Source organism: Pseudopodoces humilis, chromosome 11 (genome assembly GCF_049639895.1).
Source record: "Pseudopodoces humilis isolate 2021_Gansu_Grassland_sample_001 chromosome 11, ASM4963989v1, whole genome shotgun sequence".
Classification (NCBI taxonomy): domain Eukaryota; kingdom Metazoa; phylum Chordata; class Aves; order Passeriformes; family Paridae; genus Pseudopodoces; species Pseudopodoces humilis.
The window spans coordinates 1,554,569-1,573,980 of NC_142210.1; the positions used below are offsets into that span (position 1 = coordinate 1,554,569).

General features: G+C 42.7%; 1 protein-coding gene across 1 annotated transcript in view; it reads right to left on the reverse strand.

The window, feature by feature from the left end:
• Window positions 1-9,654: 9,654 nt before the first annotated feature.
• AMER3 (APC membrane recruitment protein 3) overlaps window positions 9,655-19,412 on the reverse strand; it is a 42,646-nt gene continuing 32,888 nt past the window's right edge. Inside the window, exon 3 of the mRNA XM_005529613.3 lies at window positions 9,655-14,588. The gene's annotated coding sequence lies outside the window, so the exon portion shown is untranslated. The remainder of the gene's footprint in view (window positions 14,589-19,412) is intronic.

The following is a 19,412-nucleotide window of genomic DNA, read 5'->3' on the forward strand; positions in this document are numbered from 1 at the left end:
AGCACTGCTGCCAGTATTATTGGTATCTTCTTCCCCACCCTCTTGCCTTCCTTTTTCCTCTTCTGCTGATGCACCCAAACATCTATTGAACTCCATTTTAAAAACGTCTGTCGTGTCACACCCCCAGGCCCCCCTCCTTCTCCACAAAGCTCTGATCTTTCCAGAGACAGCTCAGGAAAGTTTTAATTTCATATCAGTAATGATATTCCCTGATCCTCCACAAGTATGTAGCCTTGTCTTTAAGCCAAGCCAGAAAGTTCAGGCTGTGGTAGAATAAACTTTCTTTAAACTGTATTGGCTTTCTGCCTTTGTCTTATTAAACAACCTCTTGCAAATATGCATACAGCTACAAGACAAATATAGCACCAGCTAGCCTTGTCATACTGCACAAGAGTACTCCTGCTGTTGCCAAGAGAGGAGAGAAAGATCCCATTTATTTAAAGAGCAAGTCCTCAGCATCAGGATTTCAGTTCATTTGTGGGGGGGGAACAAAGGGAAGATGAAAAATCTGTTATCTTTGACAACTTTTTTTCTTTTTGTCAGCTATGTTTTCTCAGAACAAATCCCAGTTCTGTAAAAAAATTATGTTCTTATGGAGGAGGGATTTTTAATTCCAGAGACTTCTAGCCACAGTAATTCATTGTTTGTGATATCACAGAGGCCAAGCTTGTGAAGACTACAAATTTCAAAAGAAAAATGAGGTCTTGCAAATGGATGTGAGCCAATTCTGAAATAATGAACAGGCCTTCCATAGGCCAAAACATGAAAAAAAAATATGCAAGAGATTAACTAAGTAATTTTTAGTTAAACATTAAGCAGCTCATCTCTTCCTTGTGACAGCTCAAATTTGTACATTAAGAAAAATTTCAAAGATCTTTAGCCTACTCTTAGTGACAGTTAGAAAAGACCTAAAGACTTAGATTTAATTGTTTCAAAATTCAACAACACCAACAACTAATAGGCATTATTTTAATTAATAGGATTAACTTGACTGGTAACTTCATGCAGAAACTTACACTTTCTACAAATTATTTCACCCACCACAGAGAGGAGTAAAGTTGGACATCAGTGTGATTTGCTGAAGAATTAATCAAGAGTTCCAGTATCTTGGAACATTGCACCTTTTAACATATAGAGGCTCTAACACTCTATAAGATTTCATCTTGGACCACCTTCAAGCACGTCATGGCAGTTATTCAGTAAATGCTTGCCATCCAACTTTACAAACTTTAATCATATTAAACATCACCTTGACCTAATCTCAGTGACTTTAATAGGGATTCCTGAGTCATACATTTTACTATTAGAATGGATGTTTCAGAAAACAAAAGGTAAAAACAAAATTGCTGTACACCCATATACAGCTTGTACACAAGAAACAGCAAATGAAATGCAGAAATTATACACATTTCTTTTGTCTGATATATTCACATCTGTTACATCTGATGGGTAATGCTGCCACTGTTTCCCTCTCTTTTCAGGTTCACACAAATTTGAGAAGGAGAAAATACAAATGGCTGGACAGGCAAACCTTCCTGAGATAGTTTTCTAGAATAAAGTGGAACACCATTTCTCTTCCTGCAGGCAATCCTCAGTACAGGTGTTGAAGGCAAGCTGGCTCTAGCAACTGCAAAGGAGTTGGACAGCATCCCAGTGCTCACTCCTCCTGGCCACATCCCTCTGCTGTCAACAACATGAGCCTGCAATTCCCACACAGTGCTCCCTGTGACACAGCACGGTTTCTGAGTTATCCTCAGCAGCAGTCCCTATGTTTTCCCACCTGCAGGGGATTAGGGTACCACTCTTGGACCCCAATGTCAGCAGGCAGGGCGTGGCAGCCTCCCCTGCACAGGGACAAGCCAGCACTGCTCACCTCCAAGCTTGAAAGCAGAGTATTCATGGGGAGGAAAGTTCCACAGCTCTTGCCTGCTCTCCTGTCCCTAGGGGTGAGAAGATTACTGCTATTGTTTGGAAGCAATTGTGGCCGTGCAAAAAGCCTGCTCACTGTTGCTGCCAATTTTAAACACAGTTAAAGAACACTTGACATAGAAAATTATAGGAAAGGAGAAGCCAAACTAAAGAAATGTCAAGAAGCAGATGACTGAGGCATCTTATAAACTTGTAGAACACTGTCAGCTGAGAAAATTACAAGGGTGGAGGCAGATGAAAACTGCATATATTACTAAGGTATTTTCTCTTAATCTGTTCCCAGAAGGACATGACATTGCCCCATACTGACACAGTCATATTATTTTCATCTTCCCATTGCCTCCCAATTCTTTGATTCTGACCACTAAGAAGTTTCTTCATGAGATACTTTCAACCCTAGTATTTCTTCTCTAATCCTTGGCATTTATGATGTGAATAATGAGATATGAACCAACAAAGACAAGACTGCCTAAGCTATTTTCCAGCCCTGGGAATGCAAATGAAATGATAGTTAAAATAAGATTCACTTACTACATCCTTCAGATAATCAGAATTCACCTTCATTCCCAGCATTTCTATCCCGAGCAAATCTCATCAATTTTAGGACAATAAATCACATAGACTTGGACCAAGTCTTAAAGGTCCATGGTCTGGAATCCTTAAGGGGACTTAAAAAGCAGTCTGTATGCAGTGTCCAGACACTGGGTTTGCTTGTTTTCATAATGTTCAATATCTCAAACGGCTTCAAAATCTTAAGATTAAACAAGTATTCCAAATAGTAACTTTTGTTATAACTTGATAATAATTTTTTTTCAGAATTAAAATTAGCACCACACTGGGATAAGTAACTTTCCCCTCACAGCCTGTAGTCACGAATCAAATTTTTGTGTTGGACTTGATTCACATTTGGAAACAGTTTCCTTGCCAGATACAATTACTGAGCAGCTCCCCCACCTTCGTTTGTACAAAATGTAGTATAGGAGAATGGGTCCAGCTTTTTTGTTTTGCTATTTTAAATTAAAAATGATTCATAGCAGAAGCATATTGCACTCCAGAGGAGTAGGCTCTTGGCAGCCAATCCTCAGCTCCCTGTTCAGTTCTGCTCAACCTGAAGAACAGCTGCTTACAAGAGTTCTAGATAGGACTATACTTCTCCATCTCAAGATTTTAGAACAACCAACTCTGACCCCTCAAAAAGAACAAACAAACTTCCCCACCCCAAAAAAAGTGCCCACAACTAAAACCTGAACAAACTGAAACAGAAATGCTCAACCAGTCAAACAAAAAAAAACTATCAAAACCCCAAAGCACCCCGCAGGTTTTACTTCTATTATCTTCACCTCTACCTCATAGTCCCATGTGTTTCTAAGCATATTGTAAGAAGAGTCTGCAAAAGGAGCTCAGAAAGCAACTTTTAAAATCCTCAAGCCAGTGTTTTTGTAGCCATCCTGACTTTTCCCTGTCCTGTTAATAACCTTCAGTATTACTGTAGCATTCAGTAGCTACAGTCTGAGGTATTTAAGAGATCAAACATGTTCGACCTTGAAATAGTCACAATTCCATATTAATAACTGGAGACTGCAGAGAAGAAGCCAAGAAATTTCAGAAGAATGGGATTTTTGAAGGGCAAGCTGCTAAAAGCTAATGAATTGACATGTAAGGTAACAGATTTTTCAGACACAAGGGGATATGACATAAAGCAAAGAAGCTGTTTCATGTTTACGAAAAACAAATGGTAAGCGTACTGAGATGTCATTGTAACTGATCATCTACTTAAGAAGTCATCCCACAATGAGTGAATTGTTTAAAACTTTATGTTTTGCCTGCCAGATTCTACAATGGTATAGTTTTCAAGTGGGGAAGAGAACACAGCACTGACATTACACTTCCACCTCCACAGGCTCTAGCAATTTTACGTAATTAAATCTCAGAGCCCTGGGAATGTAGTTAACCTCGACTTTACCCAGCTGACTGCTCAGCCCTGGTGTTCCCCTAGCAGGTTTGTATAGCTGAAACAGATATCTCAGGGCTGTGTATCATGGTAAAGCTCCAGTTCAGAATGATTTATAGTAAATATCTAATTGCATATAGAGTATCATTTGAGTTTATATGTACATAATCTATATATATTTACACTACTTACCATAGGAATGTAGCTGATAAAAGCAGGTTTTAGGTAATTGATGGTCATAGGCTCTATAACGCTCAGTTAAATGGACAATTGAAATGGCAATAAACAGCATTTTAAACTCCTATAAACTGTCCTGAATCCATATAAATAAAACCTTCAAACAGGATATAGCTCATTTCAGTCCTATCATGACTGAGTATTCCTTTTATCAGACTTAGTTCTAGCAACAACAGTGGCAGACACTTTTAAGCTGGAACTAATATAAACAATGTTTAGAATATTTGCAAAAAAATAATTCTAAATCATGCCACCTCTGACTGCAAGTTATTCTGTCATTAGCACAATGGAGATTTTTCTACTTGTTTGAATTTTTTTTTTTTGTTATTATGGTTTAGATCCAGGGGAGAGACTGAAATAAATCCTTCCAGGAGGAGAGAGCTTAGGACATGTACATTACAGAATGTACCCCTGTCTGCTCCTGATGAGGACTTCACACCTTTATTAAGTGCCAGAGCATTGTCCTTTCCTGCTCAGTGACCAGCCTCAGTGGTCAGGGACCACAAGCCAAGTTTCAGAACTGGGAGGGTAATGGTTCCCCTCCCACCACCAGAAAGGGGTTTCTTGAATCTATATTTCAGAACATTCTATATTTCTACCACCACTGTGATGGCGAGAAATTTGTTTAAAACAAGAGCCCTGGATCCTCAAAAGTTGCTTCATTATGCAGAGGGCAGCATTAAGACAGTATCTCTCTTGTTCAGAGATACCAGTTTTATCATGGGCATCATTGGTCCTTCATACACTTCCCAGTATTTCTGCAGCTGCCCCATGGCTCTCTTGAAATTCCAGGACCTCTCATCCTTCAGTCTTGCCTGAATCCCTTCCCCCCTCTCATTATCCAAGCTTTACATGCCTAAGGAAACAGGATGCAGCTAACCTACTGGGAAGCTGTTGTCTTTCCTGCCTTTCTCACTGCCTTTTGCTAGAAGATTTTGATTTGTTGCTATTTGTAGGCCTAAAGGCACTGGAGTTTTGAGTAAAAAATGCATTTTGGCTACCAGAAATCCTAAATGGAGCTACAGGGGAGCCCTAAGCAGAATTCTTCAGCTGCCTGACAAATCCCCCCAAAAAAGTCAAAGACACATAGTATTTGTGATTATTTTGAACCTGCTGGCAATCCTGCAGTAGTGCTTGCATTCATTCAGCATCTAAGAAGGCAGAAAAACCTCCCTAATCTGCACAGGGAAGAGATGCACTGTAAGTAACTGGGCTTCTTGTGATATTTGATGGACTGTTTCCATCTGGCTGGACTATTTCCCAGCATACTACTCTGAGCTTTGTAGCACTTTACACTTATTCACAAATGCACAGGAGTATTTAGAGCTATTTCTTGCATGAGTTAGCCATTGCTGGATGGCCATCCAATAAAACCTCCACTGGGATATAAAGAGCAGACATCTGTCTGCATAGAACTGAAGGTGTGACATGTAAAAGCACCCAAGATGGTGTTAGTTAACTCGTGTGTGTACCCAGAGCAGTAAAGCTCCAGCCTTAGCTCAGGCTGTGCAAAATCTACTGAGAATTTAAAAAATCTACTGGAATTAATCTGGTAGCCAGAGTGCATGGAGATACATCAGCAATATCAGTGGGCCAAAAGCCAGGATGAGATCTCCACACAGAGTTCTGGGGAATGTGCAGCCTTTGTTTGCATTGAAGGAACATCTGCCTTTCAATTAAGGGAAGAAACTGGGTGCCATGAAAGATGTGAGGATTTCTCAGATGAAAGCCTCTATGAGTTTAAACCGTGGTTTATCTAAATGCTGATGGCCAAAACTGTTGTTTATGTGAACAGCAGAAACCACATAAGCCTCAAAAAGCCAAACTGGGAAAACTTTTGAGAGAAAACAACCTTTTTTTAGCATATTCTGACACATGCTGCTTGAGATCGGGTCAGCAGTGTCCCAGGAACAGGAGTTCACTCTGTGCTTATACATTTGGTTCTTGTTCCAGCAAGTTTGGAGAGGTGTGAAAATGAAAACTGGCTGTGCTGAAAGTTAGCTAGGCTCCTCTGATCATCAAGGAAGTTCAGCTCAGGTTTCAACCAGCAGCTTGTGGTTTGGCATGAAAGAGACTATTCTAGTTCATAGCAGGATGTAAACACCCTGGGCGAGCATTACTCTTCTTCGGGAGACCTCTGGCCACCTGCTCAAGCATTCATCCTTACTCTGAACTTATTACAAGTGCCCTGGGATTTGCTGTGCAGGAGTGGCAGTAAATACATGTTTTTTCCACTCTCTGAGATAGTTTTGAAATAGTTGTTATATGTGCCAGGAGAAAGAGGGAAAGTGAGCACGTTTTCCCACATGCTGCTGGGCCTCATGCTCCTTTACCTCAGGTCTCCCAGCCTCTCCCACCCCAAGCTACCCCACACAGCCCTCATGCCCCAGCCAGAGGAGGGCCCTGAAATTTGCTGGCAGATCCCCAGGACCTCCAAAAAAACACATGTTCTCACAGATGCTGCTGGCACCCAAGAGCCTTTCCCCAGCCCAGCACTGTGCTCTCGTGGGGCATTCCAGAGCAATCCCCCACCGCCCTACTGAGGGGTTCCTGGGCAGCCTTCCAGAGGGGCTGTGGGGTAAACTCACTCCCTGATGATGTCCTGGAAATCATAGAATTAATTAAGTTGGAAAAGTCCTCTGAGATCATTGAGTCCAACCTAAAGCCTGACACCACCTTTATCAACTCAACCATGGCACTGGGTGCCACATCCAGTCTTTCCTTAAACACCTTCAGGAGCAGTGACTCCACAACCTTTCTGGGAAGTCCATTACGACGTCTAATCACCCTTTCTGTGAAGAATTTCTTCCTAATGTTTAACCTCAACCTCTAGCACAGCTTAAGGCGATGTCCTCTCATCCTGTTCCTTCTTCCCTGAGAGCAGGGCCGGCCCCTGCCTGGCTACAACCTCCTGGCAGGGAGTTGTGCAGAGCCATAAGGTCCCCCCTGAGCCTCCTTTTCTCCAGGTTAAACACCCCAGCTCCCTCAGCTGCTCCTCACAGACCTTGTGCTGCTGCCCCTTCCCCAGTCCCCTCTGGACTTACTCCAACATCTCGGTGTCCTTCCTGAGTTCAGGGGCCCATGATGGGACACAGCACACCAGGTGTGGCCTCATCACTGCCCCAGTCCTGCTGGCCACACTGTTACTGATACAATAGGTACAGAAAGCCAGGTGCCTTTGGCCTTCTTGGCCACCTGGGCACACCTGGGCTCATGTTCAGCCACTATTGACCAGCATCCCCAGGGCCTTTTCCTCAGGGCCACTTTCTAGCCACTCTGTCCCCAGCCTGTGTCCCCAGTGCTTCAGGGGGCTGTTGTGGGAATATGTGGCACCTGGCCATCTTGTACCTCATGCTGTTACCTCGGCCCATCGATCCAGCCCGTCCAGATCCTTCTCCAGAGCCTCCCTATCCTCCAGCAATGGAAGAGCCGAGTCCTCTCCTCCGATGCTGCAGGGAGCTGCCTCCCCACAGCGCTGAGGGACGTGGGGGACGGCCCCGCTCGGCTGCAGCTGCGACCCGCACCGCCCTCCAGGGAGCACAGGGTCGGCACCCTCAGCCTCCTTCCCAGCCCCATCCTCCAGGAACACCAACCTCTCCTGCTTAGCCTGCCTCGGGCTGTGGGGGCTCCCTGGGGTGAGGCCGGTGTGAACAGCGTCCCACCGGGGAGTGCAGTGAGGGATGGGGACACAGGTGCTGTGAGGGATGGGGACACAGGTGCAGTGAGGGATGGGGACAGGTGCTGTGAGGGACAGGGGACACAGGTGCAGTGAGGGATGGGGACAGGTGCTGTGAGGGACAGGGGACACAGGTGCTGTGAGGGATGGGGACACAGGTGCAGTGAGGGATGGGGACACAGGTGCTGTGAGGGACAGGGGACACAGGTGCAGTGAGGGATGGGGACACAGGTGCTGTGAGGGATGGGGACACAGGTGCTGTGAGGGACGGGGACACAGGTGCTGTGAGGGATGGGGACACAGGTGCTGTGAGGGACAGGGGACACAGGTGCAGTGAGGGATGGGGACACAGGTGCTGTGAGGGATGGGGACACAGGTGCAGTGAGGGATGGGGACACAGGTGCTGAGCAGGTAAATCCTCGTGGTGGAAGGGGTGTGGGTAGTTTGGTTCAAGGCACGTGTTGGCAGCCCCACATGCTGTGGCTGCCCTGGAGGAGCATCCATCCCCACAGGGAGGTGAGCAGTCAGGTGTGAGCCTGGCTCTCGGCAACCCTGCAGAGCCACTCGAGTCTGAAGCACCCAGGTTCAGGTGTGCCCTTCATGCTCACTGGCTGTTGTGATAGACACCGGAACCTGCGGCACAGTCTGCTCAGCTGGAAACAGCTGGGGCTGTTTGTTTGTAGGAATTGTGTGACAGAGGCTGGAGCTGTTTGTGTGTGATGGGGTGAGTGATCTGTGGGTGGCAGTCACACATGTGGGAGAGCAGAGCAGGGTTCTGCAGCTTCAGGTGCGTGCTCCAGCCCCCCCTTGGCCTGTGCCAACACGTGTTCAGCCAGAAAGTACCAAAGAGCACCATGGGTTGTTATCTGGCTCATCCCTAGCACACTGCCTGGTGTGTTTCATGGTGTTTTGTTAATTTCTGCAATGCCAGCAACATGCCTTTCTTTGTTCCATGTCTGTTACATAAAGTGCTCCTTCACAATGCATCATCAGTTGTCTTCATTTTCGTTATCATTCCCTTCCTCATTACTCAAGATGCACCTTCTAAGGGACCCCGTGATAGGAACATAAGGTTAGTACTTCATGGGTGAGTACTTTCTTGCATTTGAGCACTGTTGCATTTCAGATTGTGCCAGCTTTCAGTATATTGGTGTTCCCTCATGGAAAAACTGAGCTCCTTCCTTCCCTTTCTGCAATTTTCTACTTAGGAGCATTAATGCAGCGTTACAATTATGCTAACATTAAGCAAATTGTTAAAAGGACTTAAAAAGTCCTTGTAATTGAGTGACAGATGCTTATGACTGAATCCATTTAAATGCTCAATATAAGACAATCAGGATAAGATTACAGTATTTTGATCTTGATATTCTGATTCTCCCAGTGCAGATTGATTGATTGATTGATTGATTGATAAGTCAGGTTGTCCTACACAGAGGAGAAGAATTAGAGAAGGAGTGAATTTTGCTTCTATAAGCCTTTGATATAGGTTGGGGATTTAAAGAAAATAATAAAGAAAATATTCATAAGCAGTAGGAGGGGTTTTTCCTCTGAATAAAGAATTTGTGGATCTGGAAAATAGTAATTCAATAATGTCATATAAAACAATAATGTGATATTGACTAGAGACCAAACAAGATTGAATCCAAGTGACTTTAATATGTAATGTAGAATATGGTAACTAAAATATAATACATAAAGCATATGTACATTAGATATGACATATATGAAAAATAGTTAACAAAATACATTAAACAGCATATAAATGCATGTATCTTAGCTACATAATAAACCATGTTTGTACTGAAATTTTATTAATCTGCTACTCAGATTTTTAAAAGGTACTTTCTTCAGATTTCTTCCCTATTCTTGAACTTAAGTTTGCACAAATCCTTTTTTTAAGTGTGTGTGTACACACTTATTTTATATATAAATATATAGCTAACATGCATATACATTTTCAATCCAGGACTTTTAGTCTTTTCCTTAAGTAGAAGTCAGAATATGTAACATTTTTCTCTCTTAAATATTCATTTTACCTGCAACTTTATTGTGCAAGTAAAATGGTATTGTGCGTCCTGTGCATTTGCTGTAAAGTGTAAGCATTTCCAATATCCTGCCACCAAATACTCCAGCTTACTTAGAAAAATGGAATATTGTGAGTGAAGCCAAGTGCTGCTCTGGGACTTGTGTCTAAGTTCCCGTCCCTTACATCTGACTGGGATTCCTGACTGACATTTTAATACTTTGCTTTTAGAAGGAACACCTGCCTGACAACTCATATGGGCCTGGCATTTCTTCCTACATTTATTACAGATATTTTTACTAGTGTGAGATTATTTGCATTGCAGTTTTTTTAAGGGATGAATGCTCTCTCCACTCAAGCAGAACTGTGGGTTTGTTAAGGGTACTCAGGTTCGTGGTTTTTGTGCTGGGAGCTCAAAAAATACCTCTGAAATTCCACTGAACTCTGCATTAAAAGAAGGAATGTCAGGAACTGATGCCTTGAGAAGAGTATAGTTTTTTTAAAAAAAACTTTTCCAGAACAATGTTTTTGCATTTTAATGAACCATAAGATTAAGGGAGGGGGGAAAACCCTTTTTTCCTTTTTGGAGGTTGTCTTCAGCACAATGGTATTGTTCTTTTAATTATTATTCTGATCTTTGTCTGGATACAACTGGTCACTGCTTCCATTCTTGCAAAAACAGGACAAGAAGTAGGTGAACAGTTTCATACAAGCTGCTCTGAAGTTTTGTACCCACAAAAATATCAAAAAGTTTTCATATTTTATCTTAATTTTCTGTTACATCCATCAAAAAGTTAAAAAATACATCTAACAGCAAATGCAGGCTGAAGAAAGCTGTTCCCACAGCTACATGCTGCATGAGAAATTGAATACTTATATGCAGTGAATATTTAACATTCACATTAATTTCACCAGACTGTCTTCGTTTGTTAAAGAGGTTTTGCTTGGGTGATATAACAAGTTTAAATTAAAGATTCTCCCTTAAACTCATGTACAGCCAGTCTTAGTAAATACCTTATTTAATGTGGCCTTGAGGAGGGAAATTTTCTGTTGGCTCTTTAAATGGAGATTGATTAAGCCCCAAAGATTTTTGAGCTTTCACCAGCATTGCATCAGCAGCCATGCAGCTCCACAGGGAGAACTAGAACAGACTGCCCACAAGCATTTTCTCCATGGTGTGGAATGCAGCTTCACAGTTGTTCTTCTGGCAGCATGGACTGAACCCAGAACCTCTGAGGGTCAAAGTGCAAGTGTGAGGAGGCTGCACTGCAAGATCACTGCCCTGGACTTCAGGAGAGCAGACTTTGGCTCTTAAGGGATCTGCTTGGTAGAACACCATGGGATAAAGCCCTGGAGAGAAGAGGGGTCCAAGAAAGCTGGTTGATACTCAAGGATCATCTCCTCCAAACTCGGGAGAAATGCATCCCGAAAAAAGAGGAAATGAGGTAAAAAAGCCAGGAAGCCTGCATGGATGAACAAGAAGCTCTTGAACAAGCACAAAAAATAAGTCAATGAGGATGGAGGAAAGAACAGGTAGTCTGGTATACACAGAAATCGTGTATATACACAGGAATACACAGAAATTGTTCTCATCAGCATCGTGCGAGCAGACAGGGATTAGGTGAGGAAAGCTAAAGCCCTGATAGAATTAAATCTGGTCAGGGACATCAAGGGCACCAAGAATAGCTTCCAAACTTATGTGGCTGATTAGAAAGAAAGATTAGGGAAACTATGAGCCATGTCTGGAAGGAAACATTAGACCTGGTTACTCAGGTTACAGAGAAGGCTGCGTTACTCACTTTTTTTTCCACTGGTTTTCACCAACAAGTGCTCCAGCCACACTGGCTGGGTCACAGAAGGCAAAGGCAGGGATTGGGAAAATGAAGAGCTGTGCACTGTAGAAGATCAGGTTCAAGTACATCTAAGCGACCTGAAGGTGCAAAGGCCTGTGGAATCTGATGAGATGCATTTGCAGGTCCTGAGGGAAGTGGTGGATGAAGTGGCTGAGCCACTATCAATCATATTTGAGCAGTCACAGCAGTCCAGTGAAATTCCCAGTGACTGGAAAAGGGGAAACACAACCCCCATCTCTAAAAAGGGAAAAAAGGAAGACCTGGAGAACTACAGACCAATCGGTCTCACCTCTGTGCCCAGCAAGGTCACGGCCGCAGATCCTTATGGAAACTGTGCTAAGGCACATGGAAAACATGGAAGTGATTGGGACAGCCAACATGCCTTCACTGAGGGCAAATAATGCCTGGCAAATTTGGTGGTGTTACAGCATTAGTGGACAAGGGGACAGGAACTCACATCTACATGGATCTGTGCAAAGCATTTGACACTGTCCCACATGACATCCTTGGACACCCAGAGAGTGGAGGGACCACTCAGTGGATAAGGAAGGAGCTGGATGGTCACACTCAAAGTGTTGTGGTCAACAGCTTGATGTCCAATTGGAGAGTGACAAATGACATTCCTCCAGGGCTTTGGGACTGCCCCTGTTTAATGTGGACAGTGGGACCAAGCGCACCCCAGCAAGTTTGCTGGTGACACCAAGATATGTGGAGCAGTCAGCATGCTGGAGGGAAGGGATGCCATCCAGAGGGACCTGGACAGGCTATTGATGTCAACGCTGGACATGGGTAAGAGCAGCAAAAGCCCATCTGTCTTGTCTGCATCTGTTCCCTCTGGTTTGCAGACAGCAGCAGGGAGTGGTTAGCTGTTACAAATGAGCCGGGCTTAGAGAGAGAAGAGCAGCAACAGCAGGAGAAAGACACCAGTTTGGGAGGTAAATAAAGTCAGACAAATCATTTGTTGCTCTGTGCCTGTAGTGTGGGATAAATAACAGTCTCCTTTGAAACACTGTCTCCTTTGCTATGTGGAAGCAAGATGACCTTTTTCTTTCTTTCTTTCTTTCTTTGTTGTCCTCCATGAAGTCAGTTACTCAACCTGAAATCCAGGGACTAGTGTGCTACAAGGATGAGAAATTCTGCCTGTGTTTCCTCGAGGTTCTGGGCTCTTCATTACAAGAGATGCTGGTGAGCTGAAGGCAGTGAAAGAGGCTACTGTGGTAATTTCAAAAGGAAAGGAATCACTTGTGTGAGGAACAACTAGTTTTTGTACAGATTGTCTGTTGCTGGAATATTTAGCCCTATGTTTATTATTATTTGGTTAGCTCAATTCTGATGTGCCACTTAGTATTTTAGGGAAAAATGCCTGTATGACAAACTCATTGGTGTTTTGTAGGTTAAATGGCAACTTTGAAGCTGTCTTCAGAAATACTGTTGTGTGCCATGAAAGAGGGTCTTAAATGTTTTTAATCTATATTTTCAGGAGATACTTCTGCTAAAATGACTGCATTCTCAAAGTTAATTTGGGAGTCTTGGGGTGTTGGAGAGAGAAGCTCTCCTCTTCGTAAGTGTCAAGTAATACTGAGAAAGCTCCGTAGCTAGGGGATGGGATTTCACTTTATAGCTTATTGTCCTGCTACATCATGCGTTTTAAAACCCAGATTCTGCAAAATGCAAACATCTCTTAAATACTGTGGTTATATATTCTTTACATTATTAATGATCAAAGGTAGAAATTAACTTTTGATATCAAAATTCAGGCATCTAATCTAAGGTATTTTTCCCTAGCTGCAGTTTCCAGCCTTATGTCCTTTTTCCACATTTCCCCATGACAACAAATCTCAGGGCAAAGATAATGCCCCTAAATACTGTCCAGTGCAGGATACTAACAGGAGGCTGTAAAGATCTCTACAAACACACCATATGGCCACAGGGGAACATTTAATCATCAGGTTTCATCTACAAAGCATAGTTGTTTTTTTTTTTCAATTTATTCTCAAAATATGAGAGCCAAGACCAGATTTGAACTGAGGTATGAAAATGACTGTTCTGTTAAACTAACTCCAAGAATGCCACAAGAAACTGAAAACTGGCTTAACAGTGTCTCTTATCTAGTACTTTGAGAACTATTCAATTAGAAAAGGAAGACTCTGTATGAGGTTAAACACAGCTGTTATCATGGATATTAAAAACATGTTTTCTCTCATTTAAAATGGAATCAAATAATTTATATTTTGATGGTGATTTTTACATAGAACTCATTATTCTATTCACACTTTCTGCTGTGATAAACACATGTCTTTGGACAATATAGGGCATACTATATTCTGCTTCCTTACATTTTTGTTTGTTTAAAAAATACCTTTTCCAAGGCAGTAAATCTTACCATACCAGTGTAATCTGCAGTCTAGAACCTGGTGGCTTGGTTGACATAAAATATATAAAGCTTTTCTCTAAAATTAAAGAAAAATTAGTACAACAGAAAACAATTTTACCTCTTCATAACAGCTTCCCATATGAAAGCTCATTCTGCACGTGCCTGTGTTTTAAAAATATAGGGATCTTTTCAATTGTTGTGTGGCACAATATGACATATATATTATCTTTTTTTTCTTAAACCTTATCATGGCATGAATTTTTTCAAAATCCTACTGAACTTGGATTTGGTTTGTTTTTAAAAAAAGAGTTTTAGTTACCAGCCATCTGCAACTATGGCTTCAGGGGTGTGTGGTTGTCCAGAACTCCTAATTGTGCCTGTCATTCCAACAGACTGGCATTATTTTCTACTGCAGCACTTCTGCTGAGATCTCCAGAGAGAAATCCTTGTTGGTTCTGGTCTTGGTACAACGTCATGGAACTGTCATGCTATGCTGTGTTTTGAGGGTGCATCCATCTCTACAAATGGATTCTTCAGTGTTGCACCTGCAATATAAGCAAAAACAATTTAAATGTTCACGTGTTTGTTCCAGGTTTTTATTTAAAATATATTGGCGAGTGAAGGAAGGAAAATAACTAAAACCAGAAATAAAAACTAGCTGCCACCAGAATGTAACCAGAGTCAGATTAGCCATGACATAAGAATTTCCTGTTGTTTAGACAAACTAGTCAAGAGTAGCTTGTCAACTGTATACCATATGCCATCTGCATCTTCCTGCAAGTGTTTTTTCAGCAGGAGTTTTGTCATTAGGCATCCGAATTTTCATGAGATAAGTAAAGCAATTCCCAAAACCCTCACTATTTCTAAAAAGGTGGTCATAGTTTTTTTGTGATTCTTTCCAGTGATGCAGTGTAATGGTTTCCCAGTCTTTTTGCAGAGGAACCTCACTTAAAGGACTGAAGGTAGAAAGCTACAATCAGTTTTGTTTTGCTTTAATATTGTCTTAATAATCTAATATTTAATATAATTTAATATTTTCATTGCCCCTCCTACCCAGCCCACACCTCTCAGCTTTCCCTTTCTTGGTTGTTGTCCTGTTCTTTTCCTGTGACATATCTGTCTCTGCTGCTGTCACAGGCAGCAGTGGCACTAAAACAGAGCAAATGCATTTGGACAGCTGTCTTAGTTTAGGGCAAATTAGGAAGGAAAACTCCAAATGGGGATTTCCCCAGGGAAATGCCCCTCCCCACTAATTGGTCCGGGAAAAGGAAAAAATTCCTTAGAGAGAAGTGGAAAAAGCTGTTTATTTAACAGAAATTGAGTAATATTAAATAATAATAAAACCTCTTGCTGTTCGATGGGATGGCAAGTCTAGGAAGAAAAGTCCTTTTCATGTGGTGTAGCCTGGCTCGCTCAGGTTCTTATCAGTCCCTCCGGCGCTGGAAAGTGCTGAGGCCCAGGCCCCGGTGGGCCACAGGCGTGAGCTCCCGGGGTTTAGCTGGGTGTTCAGTCCAGAGCAGGCTTGCACAGATCCAAGAAAATTGGGAAAAAAACAAACAAAGGTCCAGGGAACTCCTCTGCCTCAGCTAGCTAGAACTAACTAAAAGCCAGAGAGAAGCTGTGTCCCGCTGTCTGTCCGTGCTGCAGACACCACAGTCCAGGAGCGGGATGTGTGGGAGTGATGTTTTTCCTTAACACAAACTGCGCGCTTCTTCTTCCCCCTCTCTTGCTCTCAAAGCCAGTCTTAAAGGTGCAGAACTTAATATATAACATAAACCAGACGACTGGGGATACCAGTATCATAAAGTCACCCCAGGACAACAGCTCAATCTGTTTCTGGTGTCATTTGTGTCCTCTTGCAGGCAGAGTCCTTTTCTTGAGCTCATCTAAATGACTCTCATCATGGGTTGGAAGGCACTAATGTAAAGAAGTCCAGGTTGAATGAGGCAGTAGAGGAAAGAATATGCCTCCTCCTCCCCTGGGTCTTGTTAAGCACCTGCCTAAGGTACTCCTAAAAAATCTGATCAGCTCAGCAGATTCAGACCTCTCTGGTGTATTGGCACTAGCAGGCTCTCCTGGATGCAGTTCAGAGTATGGCTCCTGCTGCACTCTTGATTCCCTTTGTGAGGAGCAGGCACCAGAGCTGTGACTGGGCAGGCAGTGGGGGGCAGCCTGCCTGACGATGTACAGGGGGGAACTTTGTCACCAAAGCCATCTCTGTGTCAGCAGGAGCTCGCTCTTATCCAATTCTCAGTGAAAGCTCTGAAGCATGTAAAATAGGCCTTAGAAATTCAACTGATAAAAGTCACCCCAGAAACCAGAAAAAAATTAAAATGTGCTTAGAGGTGGCTTACTTAAGTCAAAACCAGTTATTGTCCCCTATCTTTACATTTCATGTAACTGGAAATATTAATATAAGACATCTTTAAACTCATTCGATACTCAAGGGGTTATTCTTACTCAGAAACTGATGCTCAGGGCCTCCTGTACACAAGCAGTGTCCCTGGGCAGCAGCAGAAATGACTCCCCAGTTTGTGCCCGGAGCGCTGGGAATTGCTGCATTCCTGCCTGCTCTGCTGACCCAGGCACGCTTCCCAAACAAGGAGGAGGCCTAATCCTTTGAGAATTCCAAACACAAATACTGCAGTGGTATTTGGCAGGCCAGCACAGGAATTTGTGATACTCGTGAGCTTGCTATAGTTTGTTTTCCTTGATGTGGAGGCTGTTTTTCCACGGGTTAGAAGGCACCGCTGGAGCAGTTTCCCCCTCTGGCGCTGCTGCGGATTTTCCCTGCGGAGCCCAAGCACTGACTGGTGGAGCACTGACCCCTCCTTGTGGGGCTGCTGGGTCCCAGCTGCAGCACTTCTACATAAGATGTTGTCATAAATGGAATTGATTGGTGCTAACTAAATTGTAACTGTAGTTAAAGTTCTTATTAGAAACAATCAAGAAAAATACTCTTACAAGGCAGATGTAATCCTTTGCAGATGTTACATGTCAAAATTGAGGTACAGGATGGAGTTTAGAAGATAAATGGTGTCTCAAGACCAAAACAGCCTTGAGATGGACAAAATTAGAACAAATTTAGGCATTGGGCCTAAAGGTCAGTAAATATAAGGCTAATTAGTAGACTACCATAACACAAGGCTTAGTACACACATGCAAACCTGTAAGGTTATCCAAAGGACAATGAGGAAGAGGAGAAGCCTTCACCAAAAGACCCCCAAAAGAAGACTGAAGACCCCCTAACAACAAGTGGAGCGTGTGCCATGAAGAAAAGTGACGTAAAGTCAGAAAAATCTGAAATAGGAGGAAACTTACAGCAAATATTAATGAATATGTATAAGCATACAGTATATAAGTTTAGCTTGAAGTGCTTTGTTTTGTACATGAGGTGGGGTGAGAAGCCCTCCCCGTACCCCAGTAGGTTTTGCTCATGCCTTAACCATCCTTAATTACTGGCCAACTATATTCACATATATATAGAAATATATATCTGAATATATCTACTAAATTTTACCTTTCTTTACTAAATTATCTTCTTTTACTAAATTGCATTTTTTAATTATTTTGTATCCAATTTATTAAAGTATATTATCAATTAATTAGATTTGATTGTTTGGAAATTTGAAAATCATTTATAACAATGTGTTTTGTGACTGGGCTTTCCATGGCAGGATGGATGAGGCCTGGTCAACTGCAGTGAGGAGTTTATCAGGTAGGCTCACAAGTTGTACAATTTCTACAATTTTTTGCTTAGAGGAAGCGTTTCTTTGCCATGCCAAAGTCATTCAGGATGCTTGCCAAAAGCGAGGGGGTTTGCACCTGAAAGTCCCCATGTAACCTGAATGTTGGCAGCTCCTGAAAAAATCAAAGAGGTTTCAAATATGCCTGGACAACTAATATGAAAATCTGCTAAATGCAAAGACCTTCTTCAGCTGTTTGGATTGCTGTGCTTCCTTCTGTTGAATGTACTCTGCAAAGCTCCCAGAGTGTGCCCTGTCGTCAGAAACGTGTTTCTGCCAGTTTGTTAAAGCAATGTCATTTGCAGATCTCTAAAGCTCCATCTGCTGTGAAAAATATGCCAAAGCTCTGTCACCCTGCTGAAATAAATAAGTGTCATCCATTTTACAATGAAGTAAGTAAAAAACACAAGGTGGTCATGTGGTTATTCAAAATACTACATGTCAGCATCATAGTTGGTAAAGGACAAGGAATTTCTTAATGTGCATTCCCTGCTCTGGGACATGCTGCTTGACAGCCCAGAGGACAAGGACAGCAGACAGTGCAATAATGGCTCTGGTAGCAATTGTGAGAAATGTCTGCCATGCAGATCTTACCTAACCTCAATTGCAGCCAACTCAAAACTCTGGCTGTAATCACTGAAAATCTGAAAACATCTGGGAGCATCTGGGCCTTCACAAGAATACAGAAAGGATTTTGACAGTGCAGCGCTCTGTATTCACGTGTCCTCTTTGCAGTTGTGTCCCTGGGCACAGGTCTGCATTGCTCTGGTCTCAGAAAGTCCAACATGAAGGATTTTAGGGACGTGCCGGTGTCCTGTGCCATGCAGCAGTGTCAGCTGGTGGGCACGAGGTGGCACAGCAGAACAGCAGCAGGGGGAAGAGGAGGAGAGGGCTGCAGCAGGCTCATGGGTAGGTGTGGTAGCTGAATTCTCAGGTCCTGAGTGTGTGTCTGGCAATTGCAGCCTGTAACTTCCGATATCATCATCCCCACTAAGTCCAGTTCTCTCACAGAACACACGACTCTTTAGTATTTCCTAGGCAGCAGCACAGTCATTTAATCTGCAGATTCCCTAAAGTTCATGAGTGAATATCAGCTCAGTCCTTACTGACATTATTAAATGACTCAGTTCCCAAGCTGGTCCTCTTTTATGATGAAGTTTTCATGACATCTCCACTCTACCTGCAAATGAAAACTGTGTGATAGACCCAGTGATGTTCCAACTCTCAGTCCCTTGCTCCTACATTCACATTTGATGTTTTTTCTCCTTTTTTCTCATGTGATTTTTATCAGTTTAATTTATAAGCCTCATTGTACATACTTTGAACACTCAGCCCTCAAGGCCAGAAGGAATGTTTTGCAAGATCAATTGCTTGTGTGCCTAAGGAAATCTGTTTTAAAAATATTTGATGTAGCTTTTGCTAGAGAGAAGAGTGTCTTGGGAGTTATTAATGCCAAGAGCAAGTTAGAATGTAGGGCCACTGTCCCCCTAAGGGCTTGGGATGCAGAATCTTGCATTGTAAGATTTCTCCTTCTCTCATCTGGGACAAAGATACGCCTGTTATGTCAGCCTGAGAATCGAGAGTGATTGGATGAGTGAAGTCGAACATGAACCTATGGACTCT